Genomic DNA, 25,927 nt, shown 5'->3' with positions numbered 1-25,927 from the left:
GCCTTGTGGTTATGTTCAATCCAAGAGTCATTGCCCTTTAACTCCAATTTAAAACCAATGCATGCCATTAACTCTAACAGAAAGAAATTAAAATTGCATAAAAACTAGAGCATGCACCAAAAAATGAATTTCAGATTTGGAATCAGAGATGCAGAAATATATAGAAACAGTTCTAAAACCTCATGCAACTGAAAATGAAAAAAAAATTGTTTCCCAGTGTAATCATTGCCTTGTTCGGTCTCCCTGACACATAGGGGAGATGGTGGAGAGGTTTAATGTAGAGTGGTCTCTAGCTCAACCTTAGGTTGTGTTGTTAAGCTTCCTTGATGCTGGGTGGGGGTGAAAGCTTAAGTTTCCACCAGATCCCACAGAACTACCCTGGCTGAGAAACTGGAATACCATGTGTTTCCCCCACCCAAGGGATGGGATATCAGTTTTCTTTCAGACCTACTAATACTACCTCAGTAGAAATCACCTGTTTCCATGGGAAAGGAATAGGAGACAAATTGTCTGCTGGGGCCTGACCAAAACAACCAAGTGAGGGAATCACAGTGCTTCTGACTTATTCTGCAAAGCAGGATTGCAGGATAAATTAGAAGATCAGCTCCTTGATTAACTTTTTAGAACCGATAGTGGTGATGGTGCTAATGGAAGATATGAGAAAAATAGCAAGTCTTCCCAAATATACTCATATCCTAATCTTTGGATCTGTAAATATGTTATGTTACATTGCAAAGAGAACTTTGCAGATGTAATTAATGTCATGGATTTACAATAGAGAAATTATCTCAGATTATATAGGTGTGGGGTTGTTTGATATAATCACATGAGAACTTAAAAATAAAGAATTTTCCCTGGCTAAGGTGAGGGAAGAAGTACTGGAGGAATCGAAATGTTACAGAGAGTGAAATCAGCTATATCCAGTTGAGAGAATTCAATGTACTGTTGCTGGATCTGAGATATAGGGGCAGGTATTTAAGAATCAGAGAGAAATATCTAGAGATAGCTCTGAAGATCTTAATCTTTTTTCTTTTCCTAAATATCTATTCTAATTTTAAAATTTCTTTTGTTTTCTAATTGTTGAGTTTTAAGAGTTCTTTACATATTCTGGATATAAGTCATGTATCAGATAAATGATTTGCAAATAATTTCTTTTAGTTAACTACATATCCTTTCACGTTCTTGTGTTATTTGAAACAAAATATTTTCATTTTGGTGAAACATAACTTATTGAGACTTATTTTATAATCTAACATATGTAATTCTTGGAGAAATTCCAAGCACATTTTAGAAGAATATATTTTCTAATGTTATTGGGTGAGTTATTCTACTGATGTCTGTAATGTTATAACGTTGATCAAATCTTCAATCATTTTTTTTCTTTCATACCTAGTTGATCTATTCATTATTCAAACTATATTGTCAGTCTGCAACAATTTTTGTGGAGTTATCTATTTTTCCTTTTGATTATTTAATTTTTTTTACATCATGTATTCTGGTATTCAGTGTTCAGACACATATATGTTTATAATTGCTATGTTTTTCTGGAAAATGGATACTTTTATTGTAATAAAAAAATCCTTTTTGCAGCTAGTAACAGTTTTTAGTCTTAAACCTTATATTATCTGATATTGGTATATCCACTCCATATCTCATTGGTTAGTGCTTGTGTGACATATATTTTTTCATCATTTCTCTTTGTTGTAAAGTGACCAGCGAGTTCCAAAGAGTCACTAGAGTTATAGAAGAATTTTAGGAGTTTATTTCAATCTTGCTGGCCGCAGGGGCTAGCAAGTCCCAAATCAGCCACCCCGAGGAGCTAGGGTCTGGGGCTTATAAGGGCTTAAACCGCAAGCAGGTCCAAAAGCTGTTATACAGAAGCAGAACTAGCGGTTAGCTTATCAGAATGTCCCCACTTTGCAAAATTTCTTGTCATGTTAAAACATTTTGCTTATAGCACAACTTGGGGTTTAGCTCAGTTTGCAAGTTTGCACTTACAAAAATACAAAAATTTTAAAATGGTGAATACAGAAGGCATACAAAATGACATTGCTAATGCTAACAGAATTACATTTTTTGGGCACCTTGTCACACTTTCACCTATGTGTGCTTTTGAATCTAAACTGTATCTGTTGTAAGTAGCAAAGCAGATCATATTTATAAAAGTCATTTTGCCAATCTATGCTTTGGATTTATAATAATAAGGCATAAGATTTATGTATGACAACTTGCTATTTGGTTTTTATATGCCTAATGTATTTGGGGGGGTTCTACTGATTCGTTACTGACTTATTTTGAGCCCAGTGGATATTTACAAGTGGACTAAATTATTTTCTTACACTCTTTCTGTAGTCTTTGTTTCACAGACTGGATTATACTCATTAAACTATCTTTAAATTCAGAAATTACTCTTTTTGCCAGCAGAAATCTGCTGTTGAGACATCTGTGAATTTTATATTTCTGTTATGTTTTTCAAATCTAGAGTTTTTATTAAAAATATATTATCTCTTTATTGCCATCTGTTATTTAGTGAAACATTATTCTCATATTTTCCTTTTGGATTAAAAAAAATTACACTGATTATTTTTAACAAATGACTTAGGGTAAAAAATGTTCACACTGAGAAAATTCTTAGTCAGATCAAATAAAAATAAAACCCATGCTGATGATTTCTTGGGAATTTCTAGACAATTCAAATAATTATAATTCTTAAAAATACTGTTTTTGAGAAGGAAATCTTACCTTTTATGACAGCATAGATGGATCTGGAGAGCTTATGCTCAATGAAATAAGCCAGTCAGAGAAAGGTAAGTACCATACAGTTTCACTCATATGAGAAATTTAATGAACAAAATGAACTGACAAGCAAAATAGAGATGATTTCATAGAGCACAGGCTGACAGCTGTCAGGGGCTGGGGCTGGGTGAGGGGAGTGGTGGAATTAAGTGAAAAAGAACATTAAAAAAATTCATGAACACAGACATCATTGTGGTGATTTATGGGGGTGAGGGGGAGTTCGAGGAGGTTGTGGGTAGATAAGTGGTAATGGATGATTTTGACTTGACTTGGGGGGATGAACACACAATACACACTATACAGTGTACAGAGATGTGTTGTAGAATAGGGCACTCGGACCCGGTATAACTATGTTAACTAGTGTTATTGCAGTAAATTAAATTTAAAAATGCTGTTTTTGAAAATTTTTAATACCATTTGTCCTTCTAGTGGTTGCTAAGCTATTGGTTTCCACTGTGATTGTGGAGGTATTGGTTTTTATAGCTTCTACAGATCTAGGTAGAGAGGACTGGGAATAAAGCACTTCAAAATCCCACATAGTTTAACAATTCGTCTATTTTTTTTTTTTTTTTTTTTTTTGATACAGGTTCTTTACTCTTTCCAGGAGCCAATAATTGAAAAGTGTCCTCTTGATTGTACTGCATTGTAACATACAATGGGATGGACAAAAGTGATCAGGACACCACAAACTTTCTCAAATTCCTTATTTGCTATGTTCCACTGGGTGATGCATCTTCTGTCTAGCGACCCTTGATTTTAAATGACCCTGGTTATTTTGACTTTCAGAATGAGAATAGCCAAGACACCAATTGTACTCAGAACAAGCAAAAGCCAACCTCCAATTAAAACTACTGTGTAAACATTTTACTCTTAGTCAGTCATATCATTGGGATGAGGATCTTATGATAATAAAATTGTAATGAAATAATTATATGCATATTAATCATATAGTAACTAAAGAATTAGAACCAATGAGTTTGGATAACTATTTTATCTAGTTATTATCTAGAAATCTGAGCACAGATTTTAAACAGCTTGTGATGAGGAAATGAGGAATAAACATTTTTATCTGGAGGGGGATAATTGTTAACAGTCATTGAACTGTGCAAAGTGACCACTGAAGAAGGTTTGAGTGTGCTGTGCCTGAAGCATCCATTGGTATTGAAGTGAAGATGATCTTACAAAACTTTTCCAAAGAAGTGAGGATAAAGTAAGTTTTCACTCTAGTCTGACTTTGATTTTGCAAATTTCCAGAGCATCAGAATATCCATTTATCCTCAAGATTGTATTATCCAATTATCTGTAGTAAAGTATAGACAAAATCAAACAAACTTTAAAATACACCTGGATTTAAAAAATAGTATTTAGTTTTCTGGGTGAATCTACACACTTATCTTACTCTCTTAAAGGCTAGTTTTCTTATCTGTATTCATACAGATAATAATAATTTAATACCTAACTTTACTTCATTAGGAGTACTTTACTGATTAGGAAGTACAAGTAAATTATATCACAAAAGGTGCTTGGAAGAATGCCTGGCACATACTAAAATCTCAATAAATGTTAGTTACATGTATTGCTACATACCATAATTCATAAACTCTGCCACTTTAATGTATACTAAGTATTTTTATAAGGATAAAAATAATTTGTATGAATCACATCCCTGACACTTTCACATCATAGTCACAAATATATATTTGTCATTCTGTATACATAAATCATTGATAATTGTCTCTGCCTAGGAGTAAAGTACGTAACGGTGATCATGTGAACCAATTAGGTGTGCTCTTTTACAGAAGCCTAAAATCTTTATCTTTGAAAGTTTGTTTACATAAAAATATAATGTAAGAGTCATTGTTAAAACTGAGTTAACTTATTCTCATATACAGCAAAAACTTTATTATTTACCATGCCACAAAGAGATCTTTATTTACAAACAACTAGTTAAATACATCAAAAATAATATGATCATGGTTAAAGCAATGTATTCACAGGGAGTCATAATTTTTTTAAAGTATTTGACCTTTCCAAGCCATTCATTATCTTTAACTGTAACAAGTTCATTTCTTAAGTGATATCCCAGTGACCCAAAACAGTTTGCACAACTTTTTAAAATATTTCTTAGTCTCCATGGTGTAGTTTACACAGTGGGAAATATGGCTCCTTATCTCACAAATATACATTACAGAGAAAGAGCTTAATAGCCACAATGACATTTTTGATTAATTTTAACTGGGTAATAATAAAAGGAAGATTTCTAAAAACGTAGTAAAGTTTACCTACAGAAAGACAAGTATTGTCATCCAATATATTTTTTTCTGAATTTTTTTCAAATCAATTTTAGGATGACTTGTAATATGTAAATGAGTATCAGAAGGGATGGGCTAAATCAGGGCTAATTTCTTTAGTGCTCTCAGAATGACGATTTTCATCTTCTCCTATTGCTCTCTAAGGCCCTTTTCTGGTTCTGCAAAGTGATGCTTTGCTGTTTTCAAGCTTGAATGACAATTGGAACATATTTTTTAATTCAATGAATTTTTATCTAGGCAACTTCCTAATTGCCTTACATAAATGACTTCTTCAATTTTTCTATAAAAAAATTCTTATACAAATCATTGCCTCTATAAAGAATAAATTTAAGATTTCTCTGACTGATAAGAAAAAGAAGTAATGGAATGAATAGGATATTATACACAATATATTCCCATGACATTGTATACATATTATTCTTGCTTTTCTCTTGTGCCTCATAAACATGAATGTCTAACTTAAGAGAGAGGAAATCACTTCTTTCTCATTCTTAATATGAGCCATAAATCCCTTTTCAGAGTTATGACCAATTCTGAAGCCACTGTTTTAGAGATGGAAAGGTTAGTTATTATGTCAAGAACTTGAAGTTAATGTGTAGTATGTTTTGACAAGGAATAGCAGCAATGCATCAGTCTTTGTGAGCAGCAAAGAAAAGAGTGGTAAGGAAGGTAGAAACTTTATTTGCCATTGAAATCCAATAAACTTTTTTTTACTAACTTACCAAGAAAATATTAGTTTTTTAACTTTTGTTTTTAGATTTTATTTATCCATTTTTAGAGAGAGAGAGAGAGCAGGAAACATCAACTTCCATATGTGCCTTGACCAGGCAAGCCCAAGGTTTCAAACCAGCGACCTCAGTGTTCCAGATCAACGCTTTATCCACTGCGCCATCACAGGTCAGGCTTAGAAAATATTAGCTTTAGAATAAAGTTCATTATGACCAATTTTCTTCTCAGCTGTATAAAAAAAATGTATTCTACTATAGGGTAAATAGTACTGTATTTCCAAATTTAATGCACCTATATTAACCTTATTGAACTCAGAACTCAGAATCTTACTGGAACACAAAAAGATTGACCATACCTCAGGTTCATTGCTTTTAGTACTTTCTCTAATCCACCCCATTTTCTCAAGACATACAAATTACTTCCTCATTCTATTAAGGTCTCTCTTTAATGGTTAACTCATCAGAAAGGCCTTTGGGGACCATCTACCTTATGATATATCTCCACATTTCTCTTTGACTAGAATTTATCTGTTTTCAGTAGCACTTTAACACTACTTAGTTATAAAGAATGTTTTTGACTCTCTTTCTCCATTAGAATGTCAATTCCAAAAACACAAAGATTTTTTTGGTATAACTGATATATCCCCAAGTACTAGAAAAATCTACTACATATTAAATATGCAAGACATTTATATTTTCAGTGTTGCTATATTGCTGATATTCACTTATGTATTTATTTACTGATCAAATAAATTAAGTTCATTAATCTGTTTTCAAGCAAATCATAGTTGAAATAATATCTATTCTATGGGCATAATCAATACAAAATCATGTAAAATAATAATATTTTGATTACTTATTTCAATATTATAACAATAAAATAAAAACATCATTATTTTTCCTGCACTCTATTGTGAGAATTAAGGCACAGACCAAGAAAGTGACTTCATTCCCATGTTAGTTAAGATAGATCTGGACTGGTAGATAGATATGTATATATATTGGTAAATAGGTAGATAAATTTTAGACAGATGATTAATATACAGACCATATAAGCATTAATTGTCAGTATATAAATTTTAAAAAGTTTGTTGAAAGAAATATACTTTATGACACAAAATAAAAATTAACATCAGAAGAGTAGGTATAGGGTTTGTTTTGATTTGTTGTGGGTTTTGCTTAGAAAATCTAGTAGGCATATTTTGAATCAAATTATTCTTTTTTAACAGATATTATTATACAAAAGTAACAAATAAGACTCAGAATATTTGTTGTTAATTTTACAAATGTCAGAAAACAAGGGCACAAAAAAATAAGAGCAACACTGAGCTAAATTATCATTCTCAAAGGACAGAGGAAGTGTTAAGTGTAGGCTTATTTAACAGAATATTATAGATGAGGTGATCCAAGATCAATTGCAAAGAGAATGTCAAGAACCAGCAGGGTCTCATGCTATTTCTTTGCAAGCTGACTACTTAGCTGACACATATTTTCATGGATGCTTATAGAATAAAATAAATTATTGAATTAGAAAATACAGACAGCAATTAATTACTAACAGCAATGGCAATAGCCAAATCATTATTCTTTGGACTCTTTCCCTGAGCTCCCACATGATTTCAAGAGTGCTCAGTGACATTTGCACACTCAGTGTATTGAGCTGGAGGATAGAAACATGGAACTTGAGCTCCAGGATATTTTACAAAGGGCAATAAGCATGCCAGCCATTTGCATTAGTTGGCAACAGCATCTTTAATACACTGAGCCACAAGAAAACCTGCCCATTGGAAAGCAACATTTTATCTATCTTCCAAGACTGTAAACAAACCTGTCATTTAGAATATACTCTCTGTATTCCAAAGGATTTTCTACACAAAAGTTCCTGGATAAATAGTTCAGAAAAATAAGGCATTCAGTACCTTGTTTCTACTATTTTTTTTTTTTTTGACAGAGATAGAGTCAGAGAGAAGGACAGATAGGGACAGACAGACAGGCAGGGAGAGAGATAAGAAGCATCAATTCTTCATTGCAGCATCTTAGTTCATTGATTGCTTGTTCATTGATTGCTTTCTCATATGTGCTTGACTGGGGGCTACAGCAGAGTGAGTGACCCCTTGCTCAAGCCAGCAACCCCACGCTCAAACTGGTGAGCCTGCACTCAAGCCAGATGAGCCCGCGCTCAAACTGGTGACTTCAGGGTTTCAAAATTGGGTCCTCCATGATCCAGTCTGACATTCTATCCACTGTGCTACTGACTGGTCAGGCCAGTACCTTGTTTCTTACACTTGGAGATATGAATAAAAGGGGATAAATATAATGGAAGGAGACTTGACATAGAGTGGTGAACACACAATAAAATATACAGATGATGCATTATAGAATTGTATACCTAAAATCTATACAATTTTATGAACCAATGTCACCCTAATAAATTTAATAAAAATTTATATATAATATATTAATTATTAATGAATAAAATAATTATTAATAAAAATATATTTATAAATGCATATATATTCTCTGGTAATCAATAAGACATATCTAATTTACCATAAAGAGTTTTTCCTCATTGTCTGATAATGATAAGTTTATATGAAATAACGGTGAAGAAAACTTCAAATATTTAGTAACTCTTTGCTATGTGAAGTAACAAAAATATGTAATGAGATCTCTAAGAGTTCTTTTAGAGAAAATATGATGTTTTTCTTCCCCTATGTTTTCCTTCTTCAAAGTTAATTCAGAGAGGAAACTGACCACCATTAATTTGGGATATGTAAGTACAAGATGGGTAAAGGACAAGCTTAAAAAAATAAAACATAGATCATCTTAGAAGATTCTGAAAAATTGACATCCATGGGTCCCAGTCTAGACTTATCAAATCTAAATAATAAAAGCACAATGGCATGAATTGAAATATGTCAAAGGTTGACTGGGTCATTATGGTGAATATTCAGAACTAGCAAATACTCAGATCAATATTCTTTATATTTTTTCCCTCTAATTATGAGATTCTATGATTCTAAAATTTCCCTGCTTATTTTCATTCTTTTCTCCAGTGCCTCTAGGGAGAATGATATAATCACCTCTGTTGGCAGTGATCCATTGCTCTGTGTGCAGACTGAAGAACTGATAGGTTTCTAACATTGTCAGCTAGAATTCACAAAGCATGCATTGTTACCTTTATTCAGAGTCAGATTAATCTGGTTAAACACCATGCAGAGGCATTCTTCTGGAAGATTCTGAGCAGGCTTTATATGCTGCTTTGTTTAGAGTTGTATTTTAGGACATAATAAGAAAGTCTCTGTACATCAGTCATCTACCCTTAGGCTTCCCACCTAACTTTATCATGAAACCTGCTTTCTGTAACATTGTTTACCACTTATGCATTAGCTAGTGGTATCTGACATTGGTATATTGGTTCCATTTTAATCTATGTTGCCAATTGTGCCTTGTCATTTAATTACAGATACCATATTCATGATGAAGTCACACTAGATAAACCAGATTTTCAGCCATTATAATTAAACTAGTTATTTCATTAAAGTAATTACTTGACAAATGGAAAGTAATAAAATATTTGAAGCATATGTTCATTTCTCAAAATATTTTATGACTTCTGTTTGTCTCTTTGGGAGTGAAATAAATAATGATAGGATGGGATAAAGCATTCAATAATTATTTTCAGATCTTTATTACCTCTGAAAATTATATGCTTAATGATCTGTGTCTTTCACGCTGGCTGGTTCGTAATATCAGACTCATTTAACTTGGTCATCCATCCAAAACATTGTGCTGACTCTGCAAGTTACTTAAATATTATTGAACATTCTCATCTACAAATGGCTACTTATTTTTTACTGATAACAGTACAGGTGGAATAAATTTTTTTCAAGTAAATATTTCTATAAATTGTGAACAAAATGGTACATGCACAATTATCTCTATCAGTTGAGAGTTAGAAAAACAAAAGTGGTGTATAATATTTTATTATAGAATGTAAAGCTTTTGAAAGACAGAAACATTGTGGATAACACAGAAAACCAAAGAATGAAAAAGGTGGAAAATATTAAGGATGCCTGAGTTACTTGATTGTTCAAGTGTGTGGATCTCATATATACAGACTTTGCTGCTTATTTAATCTGGCTGGAGCTACTTTATGCAATACTGCATAATAGTAAATTTACAGTAAACAACATTGGTTGTAATTTAAGAAATGCATCTTATGTTTTTTTTGGAAATGTCAATCATGTTATCTAACTGAGAACCGCTTTTCTGAGTCGAATTGTATTACTCCAAATTCATATACTGATCCAAATCCCCAGTACTTCAGAATATGAATATATTTAGAGATAAGATCTTTACAAAAATTACCAAGTTAAAGTGAGGCAAAGGGTGTCCCTATATAAAGGGGAACTTTGGAGAGAGTCATGCACACAAGGATGAGGTCACATGAAAAGACACAGGAAGAAGATGGTCTTGTACAAGCCATTGAGAGAGGTCTGGAACACATCTATCATACACACAGCTCTCAGAAGGAATCCCCTCCTAACACCATAATTTCAAGATTCTAGACTCCAGAATGGGAGACAATATAGCTCTGTTGTTTAAGCCACCCAGTTCGTGGTTCTTTGTTACAGCAGCCTTAGTAAACCAATACCACCACCCACATCCTATGTGACCTGATGATGGGGTTTAGATTAGGGTTGGCACCTGCCTCATGCCAGACCACACACATAGTCTCACTTTTCTAATACAGTGTTAAAGATTGGGTCAGAACGCAGAGAATAATGCCCTTACCCTTGGATGAAAAACCTGAAAAATATGAGTCCAGAAGCAGCTAACTGCCTTTGTTTCCATCCATAGAGAAAAACAATGAGCATAAATAGAAAATAGATGCAACACATAGAGAAGAATAATGACAAAGGGCAAAAACAGGCAAGGATCACTGGTTGTAGTTCTCAAGTTTACACCGATCCAATTTTTCTCAGTTACATGAAGCATTAAAGGAGATTTTTTTTTTTTTTGCTAATTACTCTGTTTGATATTGTACAAATTTTAAAAACTATTTGACCCGAAATTCTCACTAGTAAATTCTTTTTTTTCTTTTTTTATCAAGTGAGAGGTAGGGAGGCAGAAAGACAGACTCTCACAGGCGCCCTGACCTGGATCCCTCGGCAAGCCCGTCTGGGGCTGATACTCTGCCCATCTGGGGCTGTTGCTCTTTTGCTCAGCAAGTGAGCTATTTTAGCACCTGAGGTGAGGCCACAGAGCCATCCTCAGCACCAGGGCCAACTTGTTCATTCAAACCATGGTTGTGGGAAAGGAAGAGAGAGAAAGAGGGAGAGGGGGAAGTGAAGGGAAAGAGGAAGAGTAGAGAGGCAGATGGTCGCCTCTCCTGTGAGCCCTGATCAGGAATCAAACAGAGACTTCTACACACTGGGTCAGCTCTACCACTGGCCAACCAGCGAGGGCCTCACTGGTAAAATTATATTAATATTAGTTACCTTTTGAGATTATCAAAAGGTCAAGGTAAATAAATTTAAAATACTGGCACATAGTATTTATTTAATTAAATAAAAATGTTTTTAATATTAAAATCTTCAATATCTAAGCAAAAATAATCACTGATTAATATTCCTGGTGCATCCTATGACAAAAAGTCTGGTGTCTTGATTTATTGTGGTACCGTAAGTACAGTACTGGTTCCACAATAATTGCCTGTAGAGTTGGTAGCTACAGGAAAAATGTACTGTTCATTGGTATCTTGCCTGTCTGCAATGTCTACATCCTTAGTAAATGCGCTTTCCTTTGATTTTATCCAGGCTTTTCCCTGCCTTCAGTTAAGTCCCTGCTGACTTCAACATTCAGTCCCTCTCATTCATCGAACTCCCTGCTGCTTGAATTATTTCTCACACTTTTCTGCCTTAATTCTGCTTGTTTGAGATCCACATCATAATGGTCACTGCCAAAATATATGGTCATTGTCTGGCAAGCCATCAACAAAATTACCTGCATTGAAACCTCATTTTCTTTTCTGAAGTGTTGGCTGTCATGCAAGCACATTCACCCTGTGAAAAGAGAAAAAATAAATGCGGTGGGAGTAGTTTAACAACTAATTTACTTCTGTTTCAGAAAAACAGCTGTTTAAGTGACTCCAATTACAAACATTAAAAAAGAAACTATTTAAGTCTTTTTGTTGCAATAAAACTATTTAAGATAACTTCTAAAGTAATATTATGTTCAATTTTTATACATGAGTTAGTTCATTTGCTTTATATGCAATAACTTTTCACAATCTCGTTTCACCTGAACTAAACCAATAGCTGTTTATATTATACATCACTGCTCTTTGGCCATAGCTAGAGGCCATGTAACATAAGTATTTCCTTTAAGAGGTGAGGAGCCACTGAGCCACTTCACCCGCAGGTGTATTGTAAATGCAAAGGGGAGGAAAACATGGATCCCCAGACATTCCACCACACCTGTGGGGAAAGGGGTGAATGGCTAGCCAGGTGCAGGAAAAGAGCCAAAATAAACCTTTTCTTATAACTATGAGCCATTTGCGGGCATTTGTCCCCATGGAAACTACCTCTCCTATGTAAAAGCATGTGGTTAATATGTGTAACTCTGGACAGAGAGATGGCGGATGAACACTAGAAAATATAGGAATGCCTTTTAATATGTAAAGAGACATCTTTCTACCAATGTGTTGACTTGTAAATTTTGTTTTCTCCAAAATAATGTATGGCTTGCAAATTGAACGTGGTCCTATCATGTTAAAGGACATATGACTATAACCAATAGTGGTAAGGGTCTCCTAATTACAATTTTTGCTTCTGTACTTCCCACTTACAAAACTATAAAAACTAAGTAGAACAAAGGGCTGGCGCGATCTCCCTCAGATGGAGTTCCCACTTCTTGGCCAAGCTAGACAATAAAGCTTTGGTGTGTAATCGATGGACCTTGTTTGTGTCTTCAATGTTTCGGGTCCCTCCGGATTAAGATTAACAAGAGGGCCTGACCTATGGTGGCGCAGTGGGATAAAGCGTCGACCTGGAACACTGAGGTCGCCGGTTCGAAACCCTGGGCTTGCCTGGTCAAGGCACATATGGGAGTTGATGCTTCCTGCTCCTCCCCCTTCTCTCTCTCTCTGTCTCTCTCTCTCACTCCTCTCTCTCTAAAAAAAAAAATCAATAAATAAAATATTAAAAAAAAAAAAAGATTAACAAGAGGTAATAAAAATGAATCATTAAATGAAATGTACACTTTAGAATAGAAAATAAGGAAAATACACAAAATAATTTCTAGAGGACAAAATTTCATGTTTTTAAAGAAATCTTTCACATTTACATTGTTAAGTGTGATTTATTAGTGATTTATGTCAAAAATGCTTGGACAAAATGCAAAATAATGCACGTTATATTAATTAATGTTTATAAACTTTGAGTATGAAATGTAATAAATGTAATTAAGTTAAAATTCACTTATCTTGGTAATGTAACACAATTATACAGTAAGTTGATTTCTTTCAAAGTTTAATTTGTTGACACAGGTTGTTTACAGATATTTCTTCATATATCAAATTTCTTGTTCATAACTATTTAGTTACTCATCAGCATTATCCCACAAATGCTATTCTGTGGTAGGCCCTATAAATAAAACACTAAATAAACTAAAATTAATAATATAGGCAAGATAAGCTTTGTTTTACAGAGGAGACTTAAATCCTTATAAGAGACAGTATAGGGTGCTATGGGAGTGAACAGAACAGGTGTCTAATTGAGTCTCCAGGGATAAAGTCCATATTTTATCCTCTAGAAGAAACCCAAATTGGGTCTTCTACACTCTTAAAACACACACTCACATACACAGCCTCACACGTATACATGCTCCTACACAAGTCACCAATAAAGATTTCAGTTTATACATAGGAAAAGCAACACACAAATTATTCTATCTCTGAGATCAGAAAAATAGGTAATCACATTAGTGATTGATTTTTTTTAGCAGAATGTTCATAAATAAAATAAATAGCACTGACTTGGCAACAGTAACTTCTTAAATTTCTCAAAATCATCCATTCATGAAAAAAGGTAAAATTTCTTGAGTTGTGCTCCAGGTCACAAGAAGCACACACACAAATGATTTTGGTCATATTAGATCTCTTCTGTTTTCATTATGCAACATCTAGAAGTGACCATTTCAAAGCTTGAAATAAAGATATTCTCCCAGTTGTCTCCATCTAAGCCACTTGCCTCACTTACATATACCTGTAGCAATGAGTCAGAGGTAAAAAACTGTACACTACACAGACTTCTCAGGGTTTACAGTTAGGTGGCAGAGATAGTGTAAATAAAATATCTGTGGGCCAAATGGACCAGAGCAGAGGGTACAAATGGGGAAACACATAGCTGGTTTTTGATAAATGTCAGAGTGAAGACAGATGGTCAAGCATTGGAAAAGATTCCATGATAATATTAATTATTAGAAAATGTTCAAAATATACCCTTGAGTGGATTAACTTAAAAGATCATGCATAAAATGAATACAAATAAATAGTTATAAGCAGGTCTTAGAGAGTACATGTTGGTGACAATCAAAACATCCATGGTGCCCTAAAATATGTCATAATTAACTCTAGTATGGGTTAAATGCAATGTGTCATATTAAAAAAAAAACTTAGAAAATTATAATTAACATATTAGAATTTTAAACAACTTGTACAAGTGCTTTAAGGATGTAGAAGAAAAGACTGACATAATAATAAAAATTATGGTAACCTGTGAAAGCAGACATATCAAACAATGCAAAAACAGAAATTTTAAGAATTAAAATAAACAAATGAAGATTTGAACACAACTAATGTATTAGAACAAATGTTTTAAGAGCTTAGAGAAAAAGAGAAACAAAATAATAAAAAACATGAGGATTTTCATGGAAGAATAAATTATAAAAGAAAACCAAATGGATTCTAGAATTAAAAAGGGCAATAGCTGAAATAAAAATTTACTGGGTAGACAGCAACAAATGTACGCAACCAATGAAAAGACAGTGAACTTGAGGACATATTAAGAGTATTAAACTGGAGAAATGATGAGTGCTGGATATGATAAATATGTAGCTAATGTAGTTTTTCTGGCAAGAAGTCTCTATAGATAATTCCATTCAATTTCTTCTCTCTTTGTTTATGCATTCCACCACTCATCGAGAGATTGAGTTTATTAGAGGACAGGAAAAGTGACTTTCTGGGGTTTTGCCAAGCTTAGAAAGATCTGACATCTTCTATTTTCTTTCTGTTGAACCCCAGCCACCATGCTTTGAGAAGCCCAAACTGCAGGAAAAGGCCACAACTGTCATTCAATAAACTGCTACAGATGATCTCCTGGCCAAGAACAGTACTACCTGTTGGCCAAGTGAGTGATAGGTTGTGGTCACATAATTCCCACTAGCAAAGAAATCTGCAACCCCAGATGACATCATATGTTGAAGAACTATTTATCTGAGCCCAATCAAAAACCCTTTCTTTCTACAATCCACTGAAACAGGGGTCAGGAACCTTTTTGGCTGAGAGAGCCATGAACGCCACATATTTTTAAATGTAATTCTGTGAAAGCTATACAATACGTTTAACTCTAAATACAAGTAAATGTGTGCATTTTATGTAAGACCAACACTTTTAAAGTACAATAAGTCTCTGAATTCTTTTTAATAACGTTGTTTATGCTGTTGCTAACTAATGATGAATGAAGTACTTCTTACCATTAATGCTACTTCTGGTGCTGCATGGTTTCACTGATGGCTTTGTAGTCTGGCTGATACGTGGTGAGGTTAAGCTTCATGCGGGCATTGAGACTTCCATCTGTTAAACATGATTGTAGGTTGGTCTTAACATTCTTTAGATGTGAAAAAGACTGCTCACATGCATACATAGAGCCAAACATTGTCAGTACAGCAACATTCACACACTGCAGTGTGTGGTATGTGACGGGAAGCGTGTTCCAAGTTTTGAGAATCAGCTGGTCCATGGGTTGAAGTTTTTTCTTTCTCCCCACTTGTGTTTGTTCGCCAACTCTGCTTGCTGTCGTGCAAGTCTTTCCAAATCTTTATTCAGTGACTTGAACTTATTCACCCACATGTCTGAGGCCTTCAATTCAGCAGCTTGTAGTCAAAATCTCTGACGGAGACAGTGGGGATGTAACTCAGGTCGGCGCTGTCCACTGCACTTGTGTGGATGGGTGATTAACTTAAAAAGATGAATACATTCACAAAATTCTCCATAGCATGCTTTGAATGACTGCAGGAGATTAGATGTGAAGCCCGCTAGCTGCTGGAGATCAAGATGTTGAGCAGGGTCACTTGCCGTGTTGCATCTTTAAACTCTCCCAGTTTTTCAAAATGTAGTAAATGACCTGTTTCAATGTTGGCAATGAAGAGTTCCAGCTTGTTTTCAAATGCAAACACTGCTTGTTGAAGGGATAAGACTGTATTTCCAATGGCTTGCATTTTCACATTGAGCTGGTTCAGATGTTCAGTCATGTCCATGAGACAATAGAACTTCAAGAGCCACTCAGTGTTAGCTAACTCAGGATGCTTGACATTTTTCATTTCAAGAAAAGTTCAGATTTCTCTCAGACAAGCCATGAAATGGCTGAGCACCTTCCCTCTTGACAACCAATGCACACTGCTGTGCAGAAGCAGACCAGAATAATTATTCCCAACTTCATCCAGCAGTGTTTTAAACTGGTGATCATTTAAAGCTCGGGGAACAATAAAGTTGACCACCTGAATGACCAATGACATCACCTCACCAAGCTGCTCACCACACAACTGAGCACAAAGTGCCTCCTGATGTAGGATGCAGTGAAAACTTAGGATGGGTCTCTTTTCATGTTCACAAAGAAGCGCTACAAATCCTCTGTTTTCCCCACCATGCATGGAGCACCATCAGTACACACCAAATAAGTTTATCCATCAGTAGATTTTTTTCTTTAGCGAGCTCAGTGAAAGACTTGAATAAATCCTCCCCTCTTGTTGTCTCTTTCATAGGCAAAATAGCAATACTTTCCTCATGTAGTATGTCACTGACGGCATACCTTGCAATCACATGAAACTGGGATAAATGTCTTACGTCTGTTGACTCATCCAAAGCGAGAGAAAAGAATGGTGCTGCATTTATGTCCTTCATTTGTGTTGCCTCAATTTGATTTGCCAGCATGATGTTATGAACGTGAACAGTGCTTGCCATCAGAGGCATGTCTTTTATTCATTTGATTATCTTGTCTTTATCTGAAAAGTCATCAAAAAGTTCATTGGCAACATCAAGCATGAATGTTTTGGCATACTCTCCATCTGTGAATGGCTTTTTGTTTCTTACAATTGCTAAAGCACCAGCAAAGCTAGCTGAATTCCAGTAAAATCTTGTTGGGTCCAAACATGGAGTTGCTGCTGACTAGCTTGCAATTTGCACAGTAGCTCTTGACATGCTTTCTTCCTGCTGTTCCCCACTGGATATTTCAATGCAAATGTAGAATGGCATGTGTTGAAGTTTGACTGTTTCATCGATGCAATTTTATCATTGCATATTAGACACACTGCAGAACCTGCTCTCTCCACAAAGGCGAATTCCTCTGTCCATTCCTGCTGAAAAATACGATATTTCTCATCTTTTTTTCTTTTAGCCATCTTCTTCATCAAAAGGGTTTCTTCAGTTAGCTGGCTGACTACTTGATTAAAAAGAGGGAAGTTTACTTCCTGACCTCACAATGACTCATGTACATTATGCATTATCCAATAAAAATTTGGTGTTGTCCTGGAGGACAGCTGTGATTGGCTCCAGCCACCTGCAACCATGAACATGAGCAGTAAGTAGGAAATTAATGGATTTTAATACATGAGAATGTTTTATATTTTTAACATTATTATTATTTTTATTAAAGATTTGTCTGCGAGCCAGATGCAGCCATCAAAAGAGCCACATCTGGCTTGTGAGCCATAGGTTCCCGACCCCTGCACTAAAGCCAATATAGATAATCGCAGTTTACTGCCCCAACTCTAATTACTTTAGACTGTTTCTTACACTTCTAAGCAGTTCAATGCCACAGAATTAAAGCATTCAGCACTGGACACCAAACCTTCCAAGGCTGCAGAGGGATGTACAGTGGCAGACTCTGTGTTCTTAAGCTTTTTCTGTCTGTCATGTCTGATAACATCACAGCACCTGTATGGGTATATAATTCAAATGAAGTGAAAGAAACTTCATTCATGTCTCAAAACCCTAAATATTTTACATTCAAGAGCAACAGAGCAGCCCCCATTCCAGATGATAATGCTTTCAAAAGAAAATACTTGTGCCTTACCAAGCATTAGTGCAGTGGATAGAATGTCAGGCTGGGACTCAGAGGACCCAGGTTTGAAACTCTGAAGTTTCTTGCACCAGCTTAAAAGTGGGCTCATCCAGCTTGAGCATGGGTTGCTGGTTTGAGCATGGGATCATAGACATGACCTCATGGTTGCTGGCTTGAGCCCAAAGGTCACTGGCTTGAGCTCAAAGTCTCTGGCTTGAGCTCAAGATTGTTGGCTTGAGCTCAAGATTGCTGGCATGAGTGTGGGGTCACTCACTCTCTTGTAGCCCTGGGTCAAGGCACATATTAGAAAGAAATCAATAAACAACCATGGTGCTTCAACAAAGATTTGATGTTTCTCATCTCTCTTTCTTCCTGTCTGTCTGTCTCTGTCTCTCTGTCTCTCTGTCCCTGTCAAAAAATGTTTTTTTTGTACTTCCAGGATACTTTGCTGTCATTTCTTCTGCACATACTCTCTATCAGGATCTACCATCGTCTTTAAGTTAATAGAGAGCACATTTAAGTTCACTTTATTTTTAAGGTCTGTAGCTGAACCAAACAGAAGTGTCAGCTTGAAAATTGCCTGAAATGAAAAACACATTAACTTCAAAGAACAATTCATCTTCTGAGCTTGGAAAGGTTAGATGATTCCAAAGACATAAGGAAATAGTTTTAATCACCTAAAATTTGTGTGTCAAACTCTGTTTTATGGTATCTTTTTTTTAACCCTAAAAGCCAAGAGTCACAATAGTCATGACCTGTTTGTGTGATAACTACAAGTCAAAGCCAATATCATGACTCTTACTCAATTATTTTATTTTCTCTATCTCCAGGGAAGACTAAAGAAAAACAAACAGAAAACCATGACTTTCAGTTGGCAATAAGGCAAGAATGGCAAAAAAAAAAAAAAAAAAAAAAAAGAAAAGAATTCACAGAAACTCACTGGATCTTATCACACTTATAATTCTAAGTAGTAGCTTTGTGAACAAGACTGGTGATGAGAAGAATATCAAAGTTAATGCCAACCACTGTAAAAAGAACAACAACAGCACAAAGACACTTAACTCTCTAGAGTAGTCAGAGGAACCGGGTATGTGAATAAGAGAATCTCCACCTTCAGAGACCTATTTGTGTGCTATTGATTGCTGCATATATTTCAGCAATCTTTCTGGATATTATTTTGTCAAAATATATCTAGGCTTTTAAATACACCCCAATATTTTCCAAGGAAATATTCAAATCACACATAATTTTATCTCCAAAAGATTATTATAACATTTTTATGAGAGTAAAATATTAAGAAAGAAACAAAAAAAAGTTTCCAAAATAAAAAGATAGTTGTTACCTCTCTCAATCATGAAACACAACTCTTCAAAAGCTGTTTTAAAAGTGTGTACAATAGTCTGACCAGGCGGTGGTGCAGTGGATAGAGCGTTGGACTGGGATGCGGAGGACCCAGGTTCGAGACCGCGAGGTCGCCAGCTTGAGCGTGGGCTCATCTGGTTTGAGTAAAGCTCACCAGCTTGGACCCAAGGTCGCTGGCTTGAGCAAAGGGTTACTCGGTCTGCTGTGGCCCCACGGTCCAGGCACATATGAGAAAGCAATCAATGAACAACTAAGGTGTTGCAACAAAAAACTAATGGTTGATGCTTCTCCTCTCTCTCCATTCCTGTCTGTCTGTCCCTATCTATCACTCTCTCTGTCTCTGTAAAAAAAAAAAAAAGTGTGTACAATAATGAGTATACATTAAAATTGTATGTTAACTTGAAACTGCACTTAAGAAAGTACTTAATTTGTGCCTGACCTGTGGTGGCTCAGTGGATAAAGCATTGACCTGGAAATGCTGAGGTCCCCAGTTCGAAACCCTGGGCTTGCCTGGTCAAGGCACATATGGGAGTTGATGCTTCCAGCTCCTCCCCTCTTCTCTCTCTCCTCTCTCTCCCTCTCTGTCTCTCTGCTCTCTAAAAATGAATAAATAAAATAAAATAAAAAATTAAAAAAAAAAAAAAAAAAAGAAAGTACTTAATTTATGTGGTGCCTCTAAAACCTCTCTGGAAAAAGAGAACAATATTAATAAAATTGAATGCTATTGTTATGAGGGTTAAATGTAAAACACTTAGAAGTGAATCTATTTTACAGTAATGGCTAAATAACTGTTATATTCCATCCTTATTTCTATAAAAGGGTATTTACAATATTTCAGTACTTTCCAAACATTTTTTATCAGAATGGGTGATAAAAAAAATGCATTGTATAATGTGATACATCACACACAAACAAATTAAGATTCATAGGCATATGCAGTGTCACACAAATTTAACCCACAAAAGAACTAAGAATATTTATTCTTTTTATATGTAGAATACCCGATTTTCCATTGTATGCTATGCTATGTTAGCCAGTCTGCTGTTTTATTTTATATTTTTAAATGTTGGCCCTGACACACAAAAGCAGTTTCTTAATTGGCTAAAACTTCCCTGAAATGCACTGATAGATGTCATATGACCTCTAAGTCAGACTATCATTTACTATCTGATCTACAAAATCAGTACTCACTAATCTACCTGTTTAAATCCTAATACCTTCTTGTTTTATAATTGTATTTCTTTCTTTTTCATTAGAATTCAATATTAATTAAAGCAATTAGCTGCTTTGTGTAAGGTGGTCAACAATGGGGAAAGGTCATGTGAGGAACCCACACCCGGGAACTTTGGCTAGAGCCGCCCACATTCATGCGCACCAAAAGAAATACCCAAGAGTCCTTGGAAAAAGAGCGACTCTCTGCCAGCCAGTGAGATTTTGCCACATCATGTTAGCTCGACTACCCTACAGACCCTTTAAATACCCCACATGAGGATCACCCCATACGACTTCCCTGGCCTCTGCCCCTGGGAGCAGGGAATATCATCCGAGAAGCACTCTGTACTCAATAATGCTTTTGCTTATCCACACTTCATGGCTATGCCCCTTCCTTCTTCCTCAGTGGGGAAAAATACCTTACATTTCGTGCCGAAACCTGGGAGGAGTTAGAAGTCCACAAGGACTGCTCCTCTCCCCTTCCCCTCAGAGAAAGAACCAAGACCTCTGACTTTCCACCCATTCGGCACACGGTGTGGTAAGTACACTGCCTCCAGCCTCTCCTCAGTTCTTTCCACTGAGACTCCCTGTCCGAAACCACAGCTGTGTCAGGGACCTCTTTTCCGTTTTGTTCCGAGTGTGTGTGTGCCCATGGAGACATCCTGGTCATTCCCACTTTATTTAACTGTCTGGTGGCCAGAGATTGAATTGTGGGAAGCCAATTCTCAACTCTGACCACTTCAAGAACTGAGGGTGGCCATAGAGGCACAGGAATCTAAACATAATCCAAAAACACTGCTGGAGTTGCCTTATCCAAATTCTCTCCCTCCCTAAAGAGGAAGAAACTGTTCTTCTTCTCCGCTATGGCCAGGCCACAGAACCCACTGGATAATCAAACCAGGTAGCCTCCTGAAGGGACTTTCGGTTTTAACACCCTCACCAATTTAACTATCACCAAAAGAACTGGGAACTGGTTGGAGATTCCTTACATTCAGGGCCTCTAGTATTAGCGCTCCTGTTCTAATCTCTGTGTCACCTGTTCTACCACGCAGGCCCTTTTAGGCTAGAAAAACCTCACTTAAACCCTCTGCTCCAAATCTTTTCTCCTTTGCCCAACTCCCAACTCTCTCCCCTTCCTGTCTGACCCCTGGGGGTGCCCCTCTCTCGGGAAACCTCTCTGGTCTCTCTGTGGACCTCTTCCACTTGGGTCTTTTCCATCCAAGAGCCTCCTTCCCTCCCTTTGCAGAATCCTGGTTCTCATTCACCTGCAAATACCAGTCTCTCTTTCTCCTCCCCTGCCGGCCAGGGGCCCCTCCCTTCTCCACTATGTTCTTAAGCCCCTGCTCCGTCATCACCCTGTGCCAGCCATTGGCCCTTTCCTGCCTCTGGCTCCAGTGTTTCCTGCCAGATCTGGGTGCTGCGCTCCCCACAAGCCCCCCTCCTCTTATTCTCAACCCCCAAACCCCTATCCGAGACCTTTGAACATGGCATTTAAAGTTTTTAATGGTCGGGAGGAAAAGACCGAGGCTATTTGCCAGGCCCGCATGCAGCCGAAGATAACGCTTCAAACCCAGGCTCATGTGACAGCTCTGAGGCTGACAGAGCAACAGGGACAAGGCATAGAAAGTGCCTGACCCAAGTCCAAGCTGCAAAGAGGAACCCCATCACTGGTCCCGACAGTGTCCCTGCCCGTGGCTGCCCACTGAGCCCTGCTCTGACTGCAAGCAGCAGGGTCACTGGTGGAGCGATTGCCCCTTTGGGCAACAGGCTTTTCTTCAGCACCTCTACATGGAGGACAAGCCATCCAAATGGAAGGCCAAGTCAGCCAGGTGGGCCCATTGTTCGATCATTTCTTCTGGACATGGGGGCTACCTTCTCTGTTTTGCCATCACACTCTGGACCTCTAGTTTCCTCACAGGTCTCGGTTATGGGAATGGATGGGACCCCTTCTCTTCCTCTTTGCACATCACTCCTGACATACAGTTTTGTCTCAAGCTTGTCCCCATGCAGGACCACTGGCAGTCAGAACCACTGGGCCCTAACCATCTCCAGCTCACCAAAAAAGCTGGACCCTGAAAATCCTGCTATTACTTCTCTTTTTTAAAAATCCTTATAGAACCACATCCACGAAGTTTCTCTAGTCATGGTCAAGTGCTGTCCTCCCAACTCCCCTCAAAACTACCACCTTTGAATCTCCCCCTCCTCACAATGTCCCTAATCAGTAGGAAGTAGCCAGACAAATAAGCAGTGCCCTTAATTATCACAAAAGATCAGAATGTAAGGTGGTCAGCAATGGGGAAAGGTCATGTGAGGAACCCAGACCCGGGAACTTTGGCTAGAACCGCCCACATTCATGCGCACCAAAAGAACCTTCCCAGAATCCTTTGGAAAAAGAGCAACTGTCCATCGGCCAGTGAGATTTCACCATGTCATATTAGCTTGACCACCCTAGATGGGACCCTTTAAATATTCCACATGCAGTTTCATCCACGCGACTTCCCTGGCCCATGTCCCTCAGACCAGGGAACATTGTCTGGGAGGTGCTCTGTACTCAATAAAGCTTTTGCTCATTAACACTTTGTGGCTGCGCCCCTTCCTTCTTCCTCAGCGGGGAAAAATACCTTATACTTTGTCTACAATAACCATAAACAGTGGCCTAAACATATATTTTTAATAAGTGATCAATTAAAATATTATGAACTTGTGAAAAAATTAAAGATAGATAAAATGTTACAAAATCAAGGTGTTATATTTAAATAAAATAATATAAAGATAGATAAATAGAAAAAAACACATATTTTGGTTAAGGATTATGTAAAAAATTATGTATTTATGTAAAAAATGTATGCATCAGGCACCAAAATCAACCCATTGATACTATAGAATACTAAATAGATTCTTTTAGATGGTTTTTTAAAAGTAAAAACAATCAAGAAATCACCAATAAAAATAATATATTTGACTTCATAAATGTTTGTCACCACACAACAGGAAATATGGTTTTAAAATTTGAAATATAAGCCTGATCTGTGGTGGCGCAGTGGATAAAGCTTCGACCTGGAAATGTTGAGGTCGCCAGTTCAAAACCCTGGGCTTGCCTGGTCAAGGCACATATGGGAGTTGATGCTTCCAGCTCCTCTCCACCTTCTCTCTCTCTCTCTCTCCCTCTCTTTCTCTCTCTCTCCCTTTCTCTCTCCTCTCTAAAATGAATAAATAAAATTAAAAAAAACTTTAAAATTTGAAATATAAGATTGATAACAAGATCCTCTGGTAATATCCCTATGGATATTGGATATCTTTGTAATTATATTGTTTTATTACATGGTTCATTTTTCTTTAAGTTTGGAATCATTCTGGGTTATGTAAAAACATAATTATACATGTAATTATCTAGTCAAAAGTACTGGAAGCTACCAAAAATGGGAGGATTAATATATCTATTCTAATTTAGATATTATGGAGTTTCTAATGCATTATTTTCTAGCTCATTTACATCCCTTATCACTGTATTAAATTACTGTGGATATAAGACCTTGTCACAACTATTTTTAGGAAATATGATAGCAGACTTGTAGCAGCCTATATATACACAATGAATTCAATTCAGTCAACTGTCAGCATAACTTGGTATTAGTTGAATATTGAAATTGAATTTGTTTACCTTTTTTTCAATAGAAGAAACCCTTTATTTTAAAGTGAGCCTGATGCTTGTTTCCGATTCATGGATTTTGCTTTATCTTAGTGGGTTACAAAGCATCTCTACCCTTTGACTAGTTCAGCACTCTCAGGTTTTGTTTCTTTAACCAGCCGGCACGAGTTTCGTTTCAGGGCTTGCGGCAGGTGACCAACCAAGGAATGTCCAATGAAGTCATGGACGGTTGAAACTGCTGATGATTGTAAATGTACCAACATCCATAATTGGTAAAAAGCACCCCTGCGTCCAGCGATGGCGACAGCCAATCAGCCTCTACCTTTCTTACTTCCCTATCCTTACCCTTAAAAAGTGGCCTAAAGACTGTAGCCGCTGCTGCTCTTCCTTACGAGACAGCCCGGCAGGTTTCCTTTCATTAAAGCTTGTTACACTGGTCTTTCAGATTCTGATTGATTCTATCAAGCATTAAATGTAATGAAAGTTGTTTATTTTATCCAGAATTATATGACTTTCCCAGCAACCTGGAATGTTTTCTTGTATATGTATAAAATATCTTCCATATTGTCTGAAACAGAAAGTCTGTCCTGTTGGTGTACATTTCTGGCTGAGCCTCATATTTTGCACAGTATTTACCAAATAATTTTTTGTAAACACACATGAAGATAACTACAAATGGTCTGGATGGAAGGAATGAAACAAATTCTGTAAACAGTCTACCCCTAAGTAACTGTTGTTCTAAATATCATCCATTAAATTATATCTATGTTTTCTTATTTTTTCCAGTTTTCATTAAGGTAAATTGTTACAATATGAACTGTGTGGTGAGTACTGTCCAAGGCATGAAACAAAAATTTGAAAGAAAGTTTTTCTGATAAATCCCTCCTTATGATCCTACAATTATATGTTTTCTCCAAGCACCAAATATACTTTTATTTCATTCTCATTTATAAATAATATCTTTGAATGTATCACTTAAAAAAGTAAAATAATGATAAAATATAGACTATTAAATTATTCATTTATATGAAGTTCAGTTCTTGTGTCTTGTGAGCTTTGCACTAATCTAATAAAATCAATGAAATATTTGGTGTCACAGATATAGTCTTCTTGTAAATTGGAGAGTCTGAAAGTATTACATGTTGACAGAGCACTATTGCTACTTTCTCTAAATATAATAATTCCTTAAGCTGTGTTAGATATTAATTTGGAATAATAATGGGTCAAAATTTTACATTGGATAAGGTAAATATGTTTAAAGAAACATAAGAAGTTCAGTGGGAAGGCCTTCCTAAGAATTTGATCTTTCAAAAGAAAGAAAATTAAATGCTAAAAAAAAAAAAGATATGAATGTTTGGATTAGAACAAATACTACATAGCTATTTATTCTGTTCCAAAATATCAATTGCATTAGAAAGCCTTTTATTCATAAGACTCATTTTCTTTATGTATAAGATAGAAATAACAGGACCTGATCAACTTAGCTCAGGGAATCATTTATACTGTATTATTGTAGAGCTACTG

Source organism: Saccopteryx leptura, chromosome 2 (assembly GCF_036850995.1).
Source record: "Saccopteryx leptura isolate mSacLep1 chromosome 2, mSacLep1_pri_phased_curated, whole genome shotgun sequence".
NCBI lineage: Eukaryota > Metazoa > Chordata > Mammalia > Chiroptera > Emballonuridae > Saccopteryx > Saccopteryx leptura.
Note: the sequence above shows the minus strand (reverse complement) of the source record.